The sequence below is a fragment of the Myodes glareolus genome, chromosome 3 (genome assembly GCF_982192425.1).
Source record: "Myodes glareolus chromosome 3, mMyoGla1.1, whole genome shotgun sequence".
Taxonomy (NCBI): domain Eukaryota; kingdom Metazoa; phylum Chordata; class Mammalia; order Rodentia; family Cricetidae; genus Myodes; species Myodes glareolus.
In genome coordinates, this window is record NC_142028.1 from 18,379,314 (window position 1) to 18,396,468 (window position 17,155).

The 17,155-nt window shown below is 44.4% G+C and overlaps 1 protein-coding gene and 1 long non-coding RNA gene across 2 annotated transcripts in view; one reads left to right on the forward strand and one right to left on the reverse strand.

Moving 5' to 3' along the window:
- Bcl2l14 (BCL2 like 14) overlaps positions 1-17,155 on the reverse strand; it is a 42,293-nt gene that overhangs the window by 24,576 nt on the left and 562 nt on the right. Inside the window, exon 2 of the mRNA XM_048432414.3 lies at positions 14,587-14,737. The gene's annotated coding sequence lies outside the window, so the exon portion shown is untranslated. The remainder of the gene's footprint in view (positions 1-14,586; positions 14,738-17,155) is intronic.
- On the forward strand, positions 9,036-16,684 carry LOC146895328 (uncharacterized). Its single transcript, XR_015737420.1, has 3 exons — positions 9,036-10,417; positions 14,531-14,617; positions 15,880-16,684. It is a non-coding gene; the product is annotated as an uncharacterized LOC146895328 (long non-coding RNA).

Here is a 17,155-nt window from a genome sequence, read left to right on the forward strand (position 1 = left end):
TTGGCCTGAGTCCTTTAAAGTTCTGCTCAAACTCAGCCGGGAATCCATCTGGACATTTTTTTTTTTTTAAAGAGGTTTTTGTTTTGTTTTGTTTTTAAATTTTATTACTGTCCCAATCTCATTGCTTGCTATAAAATCTGTTTAAATTGTTTATTTCATCTTGGTTTAATTTTGGTATGCCATATGAGTTTAGAAATTCATCCACATCTTTTAGATTCTCCAGTTTAGTTTTTAAATTATGTTCTCCCAATGAGTTTTTGCACTTCCTTAGTATCTGCTGTGATCTTTTCCTTTTCCTTTGAGTTTCTCTCTCTCTCTCTCTCTCTCTCTCTCTCTCTCTCTCTCTGTCATTTGATTAGTTTGACTAGGAGTTTGTCAATCTTGTTTATCTTTTTAAAGAGCTAAGTCTTTGTTTCATTGATTCTTTATATCAGTTTTTTTGTTGTTAGTAGCTCCATAATTTCTGTTCTGATCTTATTTTTTCTATCTACTTATTTTGGATTTAACTTCTTGTTTTTCTAAGGCCCTACTATGTATTGTTAACTTATATGAAACCTCTGTTGGAGGGTTGTTTTGTATTTTAGTGTAAGTACCTATACAGAGACTTGAGTGTGTTGTCTTTTCATCTTCAATTACATGAACCTTTTTATTTTACTCTTGAGTTATTTGATGACCCATTCAACATTCAGTAGTACCATGTTTAATTTCCACGTATTTATAAAAGTTCTCTGGTCTCTCTTGCTGTTGATTTCAAGTTTTATTTCATTGTGGTCATATAAAATTCAAGAAATTGTTTCATTTTTCTCATGTTTGTTAAGACTTGCCTTATGCTCTAACACATGGCCTAGTTTAGAAAAAGTTCCACAGATGCTGGGAGCAAGGTGTGTTCTGTAGTATTTGGATGGAATCGTCTATAAATGTCTGCTATGTATGATGTAGTTGAACTCCTGCTTCTTGTTTAGTTTCTGTCAATATGACTTGTCTACTGGTATGGTCTGTCCAGTGACCTAGAATTTAACCTAGAGTTGCCCATTATTGTTGTGTGGGGATTCATGTGTATCTTTACATATATTAGTATTTGTTTCATGAAATTGGGTGCACTCATGGTTAGTGCATGTATATTTAAAATTGAATTCCTTCTTGCTGGATGATATGTTTCTGCTGACAAAAAAGCCCAGATCAGACCAGACTAAAAACAAATAAATGCAGGTGTATTGTGCATTGCTCCCAGGTGGGTTCACTGTTCCCAAAGAACGGGGCCAGAGAAGTCTCACCCAGGCTAAGGCAGTGAGGTTTTATAGACCTTAGGTGAGGTGTGACAGCACACCAACCAGGAGCTGGAGCTGTGCCCAAGTATGGCCATATGGCCAAAAGCTAGATCCCTGGGTGGATTCTTGGATGCCCTTCCTGTGTTCAAATTTTTCTCAGCAAGGTATGTAACAGGAAGGGGGCCCACTTGTTCATCCCAGCCGTCCAGCTAGCTTAGCCCCGAAATAACCACACAGAAATTGTATTAATTAAATCACTGCTTGGTCCATTAGCTCTAACTTCTTATTGGCTAACTCTTATATATTAATTTAACCCATCTCCATTAGTCTGTGTGTCACCATGAGGTCGTGGCCTACCAGCCAAGTTCCAGCACGTCTATCTCTGGCGGCGGGTCCCTGGCATCTCTCTGACTCGGCTTTCTTCCTCCTAGAATTCAGTTCCATCTTACCTGCCTACCTAAGATCTGCCCTATCAGGCCAAGGAGGTTTTTTTTATTCATTAACAAATATAAGCAACACATAGAAAGAAGGACCTCCTACACCAAAGGTAGGGTTCGGGGAAGCGGGGCATATGGGATTTCCCAACTTGTGCAAGGGAGAGAAGGGGTTCCAACAGAACATTCGGTTGTATCTTTTATTCAGTATATAGTGATTTTTTTCTCTCTGACTCATTTATTATATTACTGTGTGTTTGTGTGAGGGATGGTGTGAACATGTCACAGTGCACACATGGGGGCCTGAGACCACCTCTCAGGAGAGGCTTCTTTCTTTCTCTTCCTTCCTTCCCTTCTTCTTTCCTCCCTTCCTTCCTTTCTGCCTTTGTTTTGTTTTGTTTTGGAGGTGAGGTCTCTTATTTTTTCTGACACTCTGGAAAATGCCAGTAACTCTGGAAAAATCAGTAACTGATTCTCCTGTCTCTGCCATCATGCGCTGTAGGAGTAATGGGATTACAGATGTGTTCTATAACATTAGGCTTTTTATGAGTTCCAAAAATTTGACTCAGATCATGTGACTTGCATGTCAAGTGCTTTGCCAAACTTTGATGGCCCCTCTTTTGGCTAATTTTGGTTTGGATTCTATCCTGTCAGACATCAGAACAGCAAAACCTACTTTCTCCCTTGCTCCATGTCTTAAAACACCTTTTCCCTCTATTCACCCTGAGGTTGACTGGCTTTAGAGGTGAGGTGCATTTCTTTGAGGCAACAAATGGATCCCATTTTCAAATCTATTATTCTGTGCCTTTTGATTAGTGGGACTGTGACCATTAGGATTCAGAGTTATTGCTAAAAGGTATGGATTCTTATCATCTCATTGGCTCTGCAGTGTCTGGTGTTTTCCTACTCCTCATTTGCTTAATTAACTGCTGTCCTGGTTCGTTCTTTCCAGTAGCCCCATGAATATACCTTTCTCAGGAGGTTGAGTAACTTCTGTACATTACACTCAGCCATGAATTTCTTTAGTCTGTTTTTTTTTATCATTTTTTTCTCCTTTAATTATGATAGATAGTCTTGCTGGGTATAGTAATCTGGGTTGCAGCTGCTGTCTACCAGAGCTTAAACACAATATACTAAGGTCTGATTTTTAAAGTTGATGTTGAGAAATCTGACATCATTCTAATGAAACTGCCTTTGTATGTCACTGGGTTTTTCTCTTATCACAATTCAATATACTTTCTTTTCCTGCCTATTTAGTTAGTGTTTTTGCTGTAATTTGTCGTGGTGAGGTTCTTTTATGGTCTTGTCTATTTATTTTTTTTAAATACCTCATATCCAGATAGCCGTCTGACATTTTCTATTCTTTTAGCATGAAATTCTTTTTTTCTATGCTTATGACTAATAAATTTTGTCTTTTCATAGTATCCTATGGATCTCAACCGCTCTGTTCATATTTTACTATTTTTCTTTGCCAAATGACTGAACATCCCAACTTTCCATCCTCATCTGCCAGCCTTGATATTCTGACTTCTCTTTAGTTCTTCCTATTGATGCATCTTTCCACAGAAATTTGTTTGACTTATTGCATGTTTCCTTTCTTGTGATATTTCTTTTCAATATTCCTAAACCTTTATTAACTCCTACCTCAATATACTGACCTTTCTTTAATTGATTTTTATCAAGCTCTACATTTTTCTCTGCTCCCCTCCCTGCCTCTCCCCTCCCCTTCAACCCTCTCCCAAGGTTCCATGCTCCCAATTTACTCAGAACATCTTGTCTTTTTCTACTTCCCATACTCAGAAGATCTTGTCTTTTTCTACTTCCCATGTAGATTAGATATATGTATGTCTCTCTCTTAGGGTCCTCATTATTGTCTAGGTTCTCTGGGATTGTGATTTGTGGGCTGATTTTCTTTGTTCATTGTTTAAAAACCACCTATGAGTGGGTACATGTGATAACTGTCTGTGTCTGGGTTAACTCACTCAAAATGGTGTTTCCTTGCTCCATCCATTTTCCTGCAAAATTCAAGATGTCATTTTTTTCTGCTGTATAGTACTCCATTGTGTAAATGTACCACATTTTTCTTATCCATTCTTTGGTCGAGGGACATTTAGGTTGTTTCCATGACCTGACTTTTTTATTTCATTTAGATGTTTTGTGTTTTTGCCTTGAAGTCATTGGTCAGATTATTTTTTTCATTCAAAATCGCTGTTATTATTTCAGAGGAAGTTCAATCCCCTATGTCAAGAGGGATTGAATTGTAATAGGGTTGAAGTATCATTTTCATTAGGGGCTGGTGTTTCATGGGTCTGATCACAGATGCTGGTTATCTCTGGATGGCCCTTTAGAAGTTCAGACATGAATGCTGGTTGAAATCCTGGTCTGTCTTTCCCAATGTCAGGCCTTCTGCTTGAACCCTATGTCAGTTCTTTCCCCCTGTAGAAGCTGTCTCCAACCAGATTTCTACCTTGCTGAATATTATACAGTTATGATCAAAAATTTCCCCTCATGGTCTAGAGGAAATATGCTGGCCAGGTTTCAGCACACAGTCCCATGACACTTCTTCTGGGTTCTCAGAGAGTGTGGTTCTTAGGAGATGGTAAGCCAGCTGCCCAGATGCTGGCTCATCAGGGGTCTTTTGAAAAAGGGTGACTCACTGATGCTGGCCAAGTGCCAAGGAGAGAGGCTTTTCCCAGGATGTCCTCTCTCTCCACTGTTCCTGTTTGCAACATTTATCTACCCCTTTCCCTTTCTCCCTTGCTGCTCCTGTTTGCAACATTTATCTACCTCTTTCCCCTCTCTGTTTCTCCCCCGCCCTTCTCTAAAACATTACTGAGATGAGAACAGGGTGACTTTTTTGGGGGATGGTGAGAGAGATGAACAGAATTCTAGGCTGTCTTACCCTGTAACTCTGCTTGCTTTCTATCCCAGGACCTGCCAAACCCCAGTACGGATTCTGGGCTCCGCACAGCCCTCTGTCTGCTTTATAAAGTTTTCTACATTTTATTTGCACTGGTGTTTTGCCTTCATGTATGTGTGAGGGTGTCAGATCTTTGAGTTACAGACAATTGTTAGCTGCCATGTGGGTGCTGGGACTTGAATCCAGGTCCTTTGGAAGAACAGTCAGTGCTCTTAACTGCTGAACCATCTCTACAGCCCAACCCCCACCTCTAGTTTTCTATTTTGCTGGCTGTAAGGCTGGTGCCGTTCTTCCATCACTTACTTCATCTGGTAGCTGTTATTCGCCTTTCCTCAGTTAATCCTCTGGAGCTTCTAGCAGATCAAGCCTGCGTGTCACCTACCGTCCGAGGGGAGGTGTCAGGATTCCTGCTTCCCAGAGGTGGTGACAGGCTTAGAGGAGTTAGGGTTCTCCTCAGCTGCCTGACATCCAAATCTTGGTCCTTCTGGCTTCACACCAGGTACAACAACTCTCCGGTGATCCCCAAAGGGCCAGTAGAAAAGCTTGTAAGCGTGATTTTAACCTCAGTTGTAGTAGAAGTCGTAAAACCTAATTTTAGACACAACCTGCCTCTACTCTGTGCACAAAATTCCCCATGTTTATGAAATAAGAGATAGTTAAATACAGTTTTAGTCTCTATCCAGATACTTAAGTGATATAGACATTTGTATTGGTTCTTATGGTCTGAAACACAGAGTGTGGCCAGTGGAAGTGTGCACTGAAGGAACTGGGAATGGGGGAGGGGTTAAGACCATTTTCATCAAACTGGGGGAAGAACTGGTCATTTATCTCTTAGGGTAATAGACGCAGGAGAGGCAAACAGATGGCGTGGCCGTGGGAAGTTCCAACTCTTGGTGTCCCAAAGTAAACTCTTACCAGCAAAGTAATGTGATATTCAGGAGTTTGGTCAATTGAGGGACTATTAAAGACATAATAGGAATTGGTTTTTTTCTTTAAAAAAAACAACTTAAAATTGTTGTGGAAGGTGAGGTACTAAATGCTTCTTTGAAAAATTCAAGAATAACAGAATGCGTGCAAGTCAGAACTGAGTCACACAGCACAATCACAGCTGTCACTGGAGGTCACCTGGGAGGCAGCGTGACCCTGGCTACTGGAAATGTTAAGAGTCCCCAGTGGGCACCTATTATCCCAGCACTTTGGAGGTCAAGGCCTGAGGACCAGGAGAAGGGAGGCCGTCCTCCGTTAGCGGCAGGTCTGAGACTACAAGTTACCTGAGGCTTTGTCACAGAGGAAAGCACCAAACACCAAAACCAACCTAACAAACGAAACCTCCCTAGCAAAAGATGTTGGAAAGGAAGCTAAGAGACCAGGAAGTGCACTCACCAAAGGACAGAGTCTATCCACATCCTGCGAATTCCTCCCGGACCTAAGAAGCTGGCACAGCACAGCGCCAGACTCAACGTATCTTATATATCAGCAACCTGATACGAAAACTACTTTTCTCACAAAAGCTATACATGAGGTTCCAAAAGTATATATACTGCTGTAGAACGCATGTAAAACATAAAAAAGTACCTATAATAAAATAAAGATGCTGCTGGGCAGTGGTGGCGCACGCCTTTAATCCCTGCACTCAGAGGCAGAGGCAGGCGGATATCTGTGAGTTCAAGGCCAGCCTGGTCTACAGAGTGAATTCTAGGAAGTCAGAGCTGTTATACAGAGAAACTTTTATCTAAGCAAAAATAAATAAATAAGTAAAATAAAAATGTTTATGTCTTTCCTTCCTCCCTCCCTCCCTTTCTTTGTTCCTTTCTTTCTTTCCATGGCAAATATTGTTAAAATATGGTGGTTTCATTCTTCCTGTCATCTCGGTGACTAGCTCTATCTTTTTACACAGCAGACCCTGGAGGGGCTCAGAAGATGCCACCTCACAGCGCACGGCTCTGACATAGGTCGTTTTGAGTTGAAAACCAGCAGATACAGGGCAGACTCTTGGTCCTGCCTACTCTGTGAGGAAGGGCGGGAAGTTTCTCCCTGAAGCCCAGTCTAGACTGACGATAAGCCTGAAGACAGCTCCAGGCCCCTCTAAGCTGTACGCTGCTCTTTCCTGCCCGTCCGCTGTCCTTGAAAGCCTAGAACTTTTTCCTTTGTCTTGCTACCTCCCTCCAAACTGATAGGTTTTATTTTGTTGCTAAGAAGGAATGTAAGTCCTGGATTCTTGTCGGTTTATCTTGTTTTCCTTTTCTTTTCTTCTTCATTTTAGTTTTTTGAATTAGGGTCTTGCTGTGTAGCTCAGGCTGGCTTTGGACTTGTGATTTTCTTGCTTCCCTTGCCAACCGTGCACCCCCAAATCTGGCTCAGGCACAATCTGCTTATCACCCAGTTCTCCTGTAGTTTGTGTGTGCTGCATGTTTTGGAAAACGTGTTTTTCTCTGAGTAGGTCAATGTTTTTGTTTGTTTGTTCGGTTGATTTTTTGTTTGTGTGTTTCGATACAGAGTTTCTCTGTGTAGCCCTAGCTGTCCTGGGACTTGCTCTGTAGACCAGGCCGGCTTCAAACTCTAAGATTTGCCTGCCTTTGCCTCTTGAGTGTTGGGAATAAAGGTGTGCACCACCACTGCCCAAAAACCATCTTAATTTTTTTTTTTCAGAGACAGGGTTTCTCTGTGTAGCCCTGAATGTCGTGGAACTTGCTCTGTAGACCAGGCTGGCCTTGAGCTCACCGAGATCTGGTGCTAGGATTAAAGGCATACACTACCACCACAGGGCTTAGTTAAATGCCTTTTAATTTCCAAGAACCCAGAGCAAGAATGTGGGAGGAATGAGAAGCTTTTTCCTTCCCTATGTCTGTCAAGAAATCCAACATTGTGTCTGGGTGGGGACAGAACACAGAAGGCTGTGCCGTGATCAGCCAGAGGCAAGACCCAGAGTAAGACGCATGCTGCTTCCATCCCGTGCAGGGCTCTCCCAACACAGAGGCCAGAGAGAGCTGTGGGGATTTAGCTCTCCCAACTTTGTTTGAGGACTCTCCGATCAAGAGCATCTCATACTTGACGCTAATATCACCTCTTCTGCTGCAGGAAGAAGCCATGAGGGCAGATGTTGCTTAAATTTGATTGATAATGAGGCGGTGGCTACTCTAGTAGCGGCAACGAGATACTTGGAGCAAATGAGCATTCGTCTTGTCAAATTTATTATCAAACAAGAATTCGGAGCCTAATCGGTCACCAGCTCTAAAAATAATCATGAGTGTGGTTTCTGTCTCAGGCTGCAGAGGGGTTAATTACGATAGAGCTAGCATTTTATGGAGTCCCTGCCAAAATTTAACTCAGCTATGTAATGAGTGTTTACAGTTATACCCATTTTACAGATAAAGAGATGGAGGCACAGAATTGCTCAAGGAGACACCCGTATGTCGCAAACCCGGGACTGGAGGGAGCTCAGACAATCTGTCTTTAGAGCCCATTGTACCCTGACCATCTCTCCAGTCACTAGTTAGCCATGTCTTCCTTTATTGACACTCTTTGTCTTCTTTCTGGACCTGGGATGGCTGCCACTTGATTCTGGAGTAGGAAAATCCTGCAGAGTTTGAAGCAGAAGCAGGTGGCAGACTGAAGCTCTCTTTCCAGTGGTGGGTGAGAGCTTAGAAACCGGCTGGTTTTCGCGAGGCTTGCCCCTTGCGTGTCTAGATTGGTCCACACGACAATTCTACAGTTACTGTATAGAGAAGTGGGGTAGTGTAAATATAATACCTCCCAGGAGAGTGAGAACCGGTTCCTGCTAACGCAACCCTTTATTGTCCTGTAGAGAACAGCCGGCCTTTCCTGTCTTTCCTGTTTGTAGGTCCGGCTTGGCATTCCTTATCTGATTATAAATACCTGGTGTTTGAAGTTCTCCTTTGAATGGGATAGGAATATTTTATGGGTTTGTTAAATGAATTATAGAAAGCATTTGACATAAGCACTTTTTAATGTTATTAGTTAAGCCAAATATATTCATTTTTAAAAGCAGTCTCTTCTCACTAGTCCGCCATTCTCCCTCATACTTCTGCTGGTTTTATCTTCTCCCCAGATACTTAGTCCCCTTTGCGTTTCTGTGCCTTTTGTCCTCCTGAGTTTAACTAGGGCTGCCTGTGTGAGCGTGGCTACAGGGTCATTTATTAAGGCGTGGACAATTTACCACTGAAGAAATGGCACCTTCACCCCCAGCAACTGTTAACTGCCAATAGCTGCATGGTGGGGGTGGGGTGGGGAAGGATGGCCGGATGCCTCAGGAGCCCCTCCCCAATCTGTGGTGGAATGCTGAAGGGCCCAATCTGATATGAGTTCTTTACCTTACAATTGTCTATTATTATTATTTTTAGCATTCTTTAAATCGTTTAAATTCTTTGGCTATCACTCGTATACTTGATTGACTGAGGCACATTTGGATACACTGGAGACATTTCTGTGAGTCTTGCTGCTTCCGACTACATGAAGGGTATGAGGGTAACTTACAGTTTGAATCTGGTGTACCGCACCCAAGGTTGACAAGTGTCTGAATCCTTGTTCTCAGGAGGTGACACTGTTTGGGGGAGGTTAAGGTATTGGTGGTTGCGATTGGGCTTGGGCCTGTATTTCCTACAGGCTGCAGAGATGTGGACAAGCCACCTGACAAGCTGGGGAAGTGATCCTCCTGTCTATAAAAGAGCAGGCTGAGCAAACTGTGGGGGCAGTGTTTCTTTTCCACTTTCTCAGGTCTCTATTTCATTTTCTGACCCCAGAGTCTTTCCTTGACTTCCCTCAGTGGTAAGCCAAATTAACCCTTCCTTCCCCAGGTTGCTTTTGGTCAGGGTGACTTTTCCATGGAAAATAAACTAGACACTCACCATTGAGGAGTGTTGGGGGAGTGGACTGACCTTCACAGTCTTGGGGAGTTGGTAGTCCAGAAGCTTCCCACTTCTGTGAGTGCCCTGCAAAAACCTGGGTTTTTAGGTGGGTAGTTACATGGACAATGAGTTCCACGTGTTCCTAGAGTACACAGGAAGGGCTGGGGCTGTAGCTCAGCGGTAGAGTGCCCGTCTAGCATGCCTGAGGCACCGAGTTCAACCCTGGCATAACCCAAACTACGAAAGTCTACAGAGTTAGTGAAGGACATTTGAATCACATAACTAGGGGGCAAAGGTCTCAGGGCATGCATGGGAATGAGTTGGAGAATTACAGGCCAGGTGCAGATGCAGAACTTCTTGGGAGGCTTCTTATTGCTACCTGGAGCGTCAAGTGTGCATTGATGGAATGAGGAACGTGGCCCTTCCAGCTTGTTTCTGGCTAGGTGTCTGAGTGTGGCCAGGTTACTTAATGCCTCTGGCCTCCAACATCCTGTGAAAAAGGCCGTGAGTAACCAGCATAGGCACAGCAAGAAGGATGGAGTTCGCCTTTGTCCTTGAATCTGTTTAATGCTGTGGGAATTGCTACCCTGAGTTATATTTCCCTGCCCCCATTCGAGGTGCTTATCTGCAAAGAATCATAACTTCCCTCTGTTCCTGGAGTTGGATGAGGAAGTTTGAGTGCATGTGATTATTCCTTGATCCCTGCTGGGGTCAGGTGATAGTCCCTACTGGGGACAGGTGATAGTCCCTTCGCAGCCCCCTCCCCATTTGGTGCCATGGTATAAAAGCTAGCCCCAGCAGAACAATAAACAAGCTGCTGTTTCACCTCAACCTCGTGCTCTGTGGGTTTCATTCAACCTGGACACCCTTCGCCGAGACTCGTGGTTCCAGACTGTGCTGGCGCGGTATGATGCTTCTTTTGTGATTGATGTAGGTAGCAGAGATGTGAAGAGGGGGTCGGGGAGGAATATGGATGTGATTTCAGGCTGTGGAGTGAGATGGTCACGCTAGAGGTGAACCTGGGGTCTGGCATTTCCTAATTTGGGATTCTCTCTGTCTCTGTCTCTCTCCCTCCGCTCCCCACCTCCATCTCACTGAGCCTGAGACTTGTTGCTTCAGCTAGACTGGCTATCCGGCAAGCCCCAGAGATCTGCCTGTCTCCGCCCCCTGCCCTGGGGTTACAGATGTGTGCCACCACACCTGCCTTTTCCCAGGCACCCCAAGTGAAGTTCTCACGCTTTGCAGCAAGCGCTGTGGCCACTGAGCCAAAGTTCTAGCTCCCTAAATAGCTTCTGAACAGTTTCCTTAACCAGGCTGGCCTCAGTTTCCTGGTGTATTAGAAGACGACGAAAAGACTTGATGTTGTGTAAAGACCAAATGGAAGATTTGTTGTTGTTGTTGTTGTTGTTGTTGTTGCTGTTGTTTCTGTAGCAAGCACAAAGCAGGTGTTGGGTACAAAAATCTGGTGTTCCAGAAACTACCAACTGTGTTTGACATGTGACGTATGATCATTATTACTCTGGGAGAAGTAACAGTAAGAAATATATGAGGTCCCAAAATTATCGTAGGGTCAACTGTGTGCAAAAATTTAGAATGTTTAGGGTTAACTAATCAGTTGCATGTCAAAAAAAAGAGAGAGAGAGAGAGAGAGAGAGAGAGAAAGAAAGAGAGAGAGAGAAACCTCGCTTAGGAGGATCTCACGTCAAAGACGCTTTGTGTCTGCTTCATTTGAAACAGCATGAGACAGTTTCCAAAAGAGTGATGACGGGTCACCGGAGGTGGCCCACGGGCTAAAGGTACTTCTAACCAAGCCTGACCACCTCAGTTTGATCCCCGAGATCCGCACGACGGAAGGAGAGAACCAGCTCCAAGTTGTCCTTCGACAACTACACAGGTGTTGCTGTGATGTGAGCTCACACACAGAGTAAATAAATCTAATTTTTAAGTTAAACAAAAGGAAATGATATTGGCATGCCACACCTGCAAAGCTGCACTCTGCCCTGCTCTTATACGTTTGCAGAATTCTGTTGACTCCAGCGCCTTGTGCACGTGAGGCAAGCATATTGCCAGCAAGTTACAGCTCTGGCTTGGTTCTTATTTTACTCAACCTGAGTCTTTCCATGGAGCCCTGGCTAGCCCGAGGCTTGTCAGGAAGCACAGGCTAATCCAGAACTCGGCTGTGATCTTGGTGCCTCTGCTTCCGGGATTACATCACATGCCAAAATGCCTGGTGCCCAGACTGACTCTTGTGCCTCTTAACTGAAGAAATGAAGGAGATAACCGGGCTGTCTGCATTCATATCTCAGCCCTACGAACCAGCATGAATGGTTTATTCTCTGTGCCGCCAATAATTAACTTGGGTGGAAATGAAAAGTAAGATGATTGCAGTTAGACCAAGAGTGTAGAACTTCTCTGAGCCATGTGATTGCATCTGGTTGAGTGAGGTTTATGTCGAGGACACAAATTTCTCTTCTTTCTTTTTTGTTATTTTATAACTAAATATTTTATTATTATTTTACTCTCTCTTCCTTCCTTCCATTCTTTCTTTCTTTTTTCTTTTCTTTTTTTCTTTTTCCAGTTTCTTGAGACAGGATTTCTCTGTGTGACTGCCCCAGTTGTCCTGGAACTCACTCTTTAGACCATGATGACCTTGAACTCATGGAGATCTGCCTGCCTTTGCCTCCCAAGTGCTGGGATTAAAGGTGTGCGCCACTACCGCTTGGTGGAAACAAATTTCTTAGTCTTTACCAGACAAAGAATACTGTCTGAAAACTGCTAGAACCCAGCCCCTCCCAGTGCTGGGGCTTTTGCTGTCTTTCTGGAAAGGTTTAGGGCTCTGGATGACCCCCTGGTGATCTACAGATTGATCCCCACCAACCCATTATTTGTAACTAACACATGGTCAGACTCATAGAACCCAAGCTAAATTTACTCCTAACTTGTATAATTAACAGAACCAACAGAAAATTACCTAAAAAGTTACTTTTCCTCATTTCACTGTTCTCCCACCTTTCTCTAAAAAAAACCAAAAACACAACCCAGGAAAATGGATCTGAGTTCCATTCCTCAGGATCCAGACTCAGGATGCATAACATAGTCCCAGCCCTAGGGAATGAGAAACAAGAGGATCCTTGAGACTTTGTGTCTAGCCTATCCAGCTGAGTCAGCCCATTCCAGGGGCAGTGAGAGAACCTGCTTCAAAGACAAGGTGGTTGCTGTTGAGATGGCTCAGGAGTAAGGGCCCATAGGAAGGTGGAAGGAGATAAAAGCCTGCACTCGCTGTCCTCTGACCTCCACACAGCTCCTCCCATGTGTGCATCCACAGGAACAGTTTCTTAACAGTTTGGAAGCGACTAAGAGGGGAGCAATTAAGGAAGATAGTGACATTGGCTTCCGGTACCTCTCCACCTATTTGTCTATGTACACAAATGTGGGTGCGCACGCGCATGCGCGCGCACACACACACACACACACACACACACACACACACACACACACACAGAGCCCAGCCCTCTTTTCCCTTGCTGGAATTGTTTGCTTAGCTTCTAACCAAACCTGTATTTTCTGGTTAGAAGACATCTTCTGTCTTTGCTTCCATCTTTTTCTTTTAAAAAATAATTTTTTAATATTTGTTTATTATGTATACAATGTTCTGCCTGCAGGCCAGAAGAGGGCACCAGATCTCATTACAGATGGTTGTGAGCCACCATGTGGTTGCTGGGAATTGATCTCAGGATCTCTGGAAGAGCAGCCAGTGCTCTTAACTTTTGAGCCATCTCTCCAGCCCTTGCTTTCATCTTTAACCTCATAGGATGCCCGACTTACATCTGTAAAGCTGGAACACTAAAAACAGTACCTGTCTGATGAGGCAAGGTTCCAAAAGAAGTACGGACGACTAGGTGAAGTGCTCCCAAGACGCCTGGCTCACAGTAAGGGCTGCTGTAGCTGTAGGGGATGGTGGTGCTGATGAGGTGCTATGGTACCACCAGCAGCCTTAGGTGACTGTCACAGGCATGGAGACATTTTGGGAAGGTGATTCATGCTGCATCAGGTTCACGGGGAGAGTATGACTCAGTGATCCCCTCGATAGCTCTACTGCCCCTGTCCAAACACTCCTTCCCATGACCAGCATCACACGAGACATACATACTGTACACCCATGCTCATCCCACACATTTCATGGTAGCCAGGACGTATGGACTATGTTAACTGTGCATTCACAGCTGAATGGACAGGGGAATTGAGACACACATACAGCATGAGTCTCAAAAGGGGAGAAATCCCTGAACTGTGAAGGTGTGGATGAGTCCGGTGTGCACTGTGTTAAGTGAACAAAGCCAGCACAGGGAGAGAAATGCTATCCAGCCTGCCTCCCACAGACTTGGAGTTGAGTAGTGTCAGACACAGGCTGGGGAAGGGGACACTGGTTAAAGGCACAACAGTTCAGTTTCAGAGTGATTACTGAATAGACTGGTGGCCCACTGCAATGAATAATTCATGATATGTTTCCAAACAGGTGACAGTGTAGATTTTAAGTATTTTTACTATACAAAATAAAGTATGGGAGGTGAGTAACCTGTTAATTAGCCTGATTTAATCAATTTACATTGCAAACATATGTCCAAGCAGTACATTGGTCTAAAATGGTGATGCATGTCTATAATCCCAGCAGGAGGGTCACAAGTTCAAAGTCAGCATGGCCCGTATAATAAAACCCTGTCTCAAAACGCTGAAAAGAAAGCCTCTGCACTGTATCACAGCAATATATATAATTATTACTAGCCAATAGAAAGGCACAAAAACTGAAGCTGGGCCTCGTGGCACAGGCCTGAAATCCCAGCAACTCAGGAGGCTAAAAGTTCAAGACTAGCTTGTGCTTCTGCATGATTTCAAAGCTAAGTAAGATTCTCTTTAAATTTAAAGCCCAGTGAGAGAGCACTTGCCTAACACCTATCAGGCCCTGGTACTGAAAAACAAAACAGAAAAAGGGGGAAGAGAGCAAGCATCGATCCTCATACCGCAACCTACGCTCTTTCTATGCAGGCCCCGCCTCTCTCGCCACAACTTCCGGTAACGTCTAACTCAACCTTAATTCTCACCTTCTTCCGAAGTATTGGCAGGTCCTTCAAGGTACGTTGGTTCACTCTTCCACACACGGTCCCATAGCAGGTTTGGAATGCATCTTTAGCACTTACTGGCCTTCTGTGTATTAGAGTCTACCCACCGGGTCTCTGCCTTCACCCTGTTTGCCTGCAGAACAAGGAGACGTGACTCAGCTCAGGGTTCCTCTGAGCAGCGCACGGTTGACCACATAGGCTGACATGAAATGAGTGCTCAGTGCGTTAAGATTCTGTCAGAAGAGAGCATTAGGAAAAACAACTTTCCTGGATGAAGAACCAGAGTTAGATTCAGAGATGCAGAGGGCAGAACAAAGGCCAGGTTTGTTCTGTATGGTGAGAACCATCTGTATGGAGAGAAGCCAGAACACACCCTTGAGGCTTCTTGCTATGAGCTGGGTTTCAAAACCATGAAAAATTCTGGTGACATTTTAGGGCTTACCTATGGTCACAGTCATGGCAGATGAATGGGCTGGCTGGAGTGTCAACTCAGTGAGGCTGAGAAGGGACCTGTCTTGTCTAGGTGGACCTGGGTCTCGTTCTCTCACTCCTCCAGGGCACAGAGACTGCTCCATGAATGTCATGCCTTGTCCCTTCCCTTCCGCTCATCACTTCTTGGTGAGCCCTGAACGGTGACTTCATGTTGAACGTCACACTATGTCTTAGTTACTTCTCTATCGCGATGATGAGACACTGTGACCAAGGCAACTTATAAAAGAAAGAGTTTATTTGGGGGCACCGTTTCAGAGGGTTGGCGTCCATGACCATCATGGCAGGAAGCAGGACAACAGCTAGGCAGACGTGGCCCTGGAGCAGTAGCTAAGAGTTCACGTCTTGAGACACAATCACAAGGTAGAGAGAGAGGGACTATTGAAAATGGTTAGGGCATTTGGAACCTCAGAGCTTGCCCCTTGTGACACACCTCCTCCAACATGGCCTCACCCCCAAGTTCTTCACAAACTGTCTGAACAACTGGGGACCAAATATTCGAATATATGATCTATGGGGGTTATTTTCATTCAAACCATCACACACCCCAAAGTCATGAGTTTCATCTAAAAGTGTCTGGGGTGTCTCATGAACACTGCTCTGCTTAGCTCTGTTCAGTGTCCACACCGAACGCATCCACAGAAAACGTCCTGGGCCTCTCTTTTTGGGGCACTCTTTGTATTTTTTTTTCTGGGATTCCTTTGCATTTTTAAGGTTTTTTTTGTTTTTTAAAAAATATTTATTTATTTATTATGTATACAGCATTCCTTCCATGTATGCCTGCAGGCCAGAAGAAGACACCAGACCTCACTACAGATGGTTGTGAGTCATCACATGGTTGCTGGGAATTGAACTCAGGACTCTGGAAGAACAGGGAATGCTCTTAACCTCTGAGCCATCTCTCCAGCCCCTGCATTTTTAAGTTTTAGGTCCAGCTGCTCCTTTACTACTTGCATTCCAGATGGACAACTGACCCTCAGTACTTAAAAGGGAACTGGTTTCAGAGCGCTCTACGATAACCAAATCCTCAGATGTCCAAGTATTTGCAAATGGCAGATGGACGGCCCCCTGTGTGCTAAATTATTCCTAAATCACTTGTAACACTAAATACAATGTACATGCTATGGTATGCTTTGTGTTGCTATTTGGATATGAAGCCCTCTATCACTACCACCAAAGGCTCATTGAGGATTTGGCTCTGAGTTGATGATGTTACTTTGGTGTAGGTCCCTGTTTCCCCTTACTCCCTGGGGTGCGTCTCTGAGGACAGTTCTGATCAGCCAGCTAAAGCTTCCTGCTAATTCCTGTGCTCACTCTGTCATAGCCTGGTGATTTAGCTGTAGGGCACTGTTCATCTTTGGTATGGTAATTTCCCACCTGCCCGGGAAAATTCCTACACCGCGCCAAGGTCTCTCTCCACTGCTGTTGCTGATCTCCGCCCCCTGCCTGGGGAGGAATCCCTACAGTGCCAGTTTCCCTACAGCGCCAGTTTTCCCCTCTGGCTGGGAGGGAATTCCTTTACTGGGGCCAAGGTATATTAGCTTGGCATTAAGCTGAATAAAGTGACATTTGGTGATCTCTTGTCGAATTACCCAGGTCTCTTGTGTGTGTGTCTTTGTTCAATCTCCAGGCCTTTGCCCAAACTCGCGTAAGGTACGGAGGTGCGCGACCCGTACCGAGAAGGTAACAGCAGATTCAGGTGTTACACTCTGGGAGATACTAAAATCTTTAAGCATTTGGGCCAGCTGAAGGAAAGTCATTGGGGGCGGATCCTTGAGGGACTCCTTAGTGTCTTCTCTCTACTTCCTGTCTGCTCTGAGATGAGCCTCCATTGTCCCTCACTCTCTTGTATGATACTGTATCTCACTACTGGCCTAAGAACATGGAGCTAAGTGACCAAGACCTGAAACCTTGGAAACCGTGAGCAGAGGCCAATCTTTAGTTGCTCATTGTTTCACGTATCCTGCATCAGCAACAGAAAAGCAGCCAGAACATTTAGGGAATGTTAGGAAAAAAAATTCCGTATGTTGGCAGCACAAATGCACTTTTTCTCCCAACATTC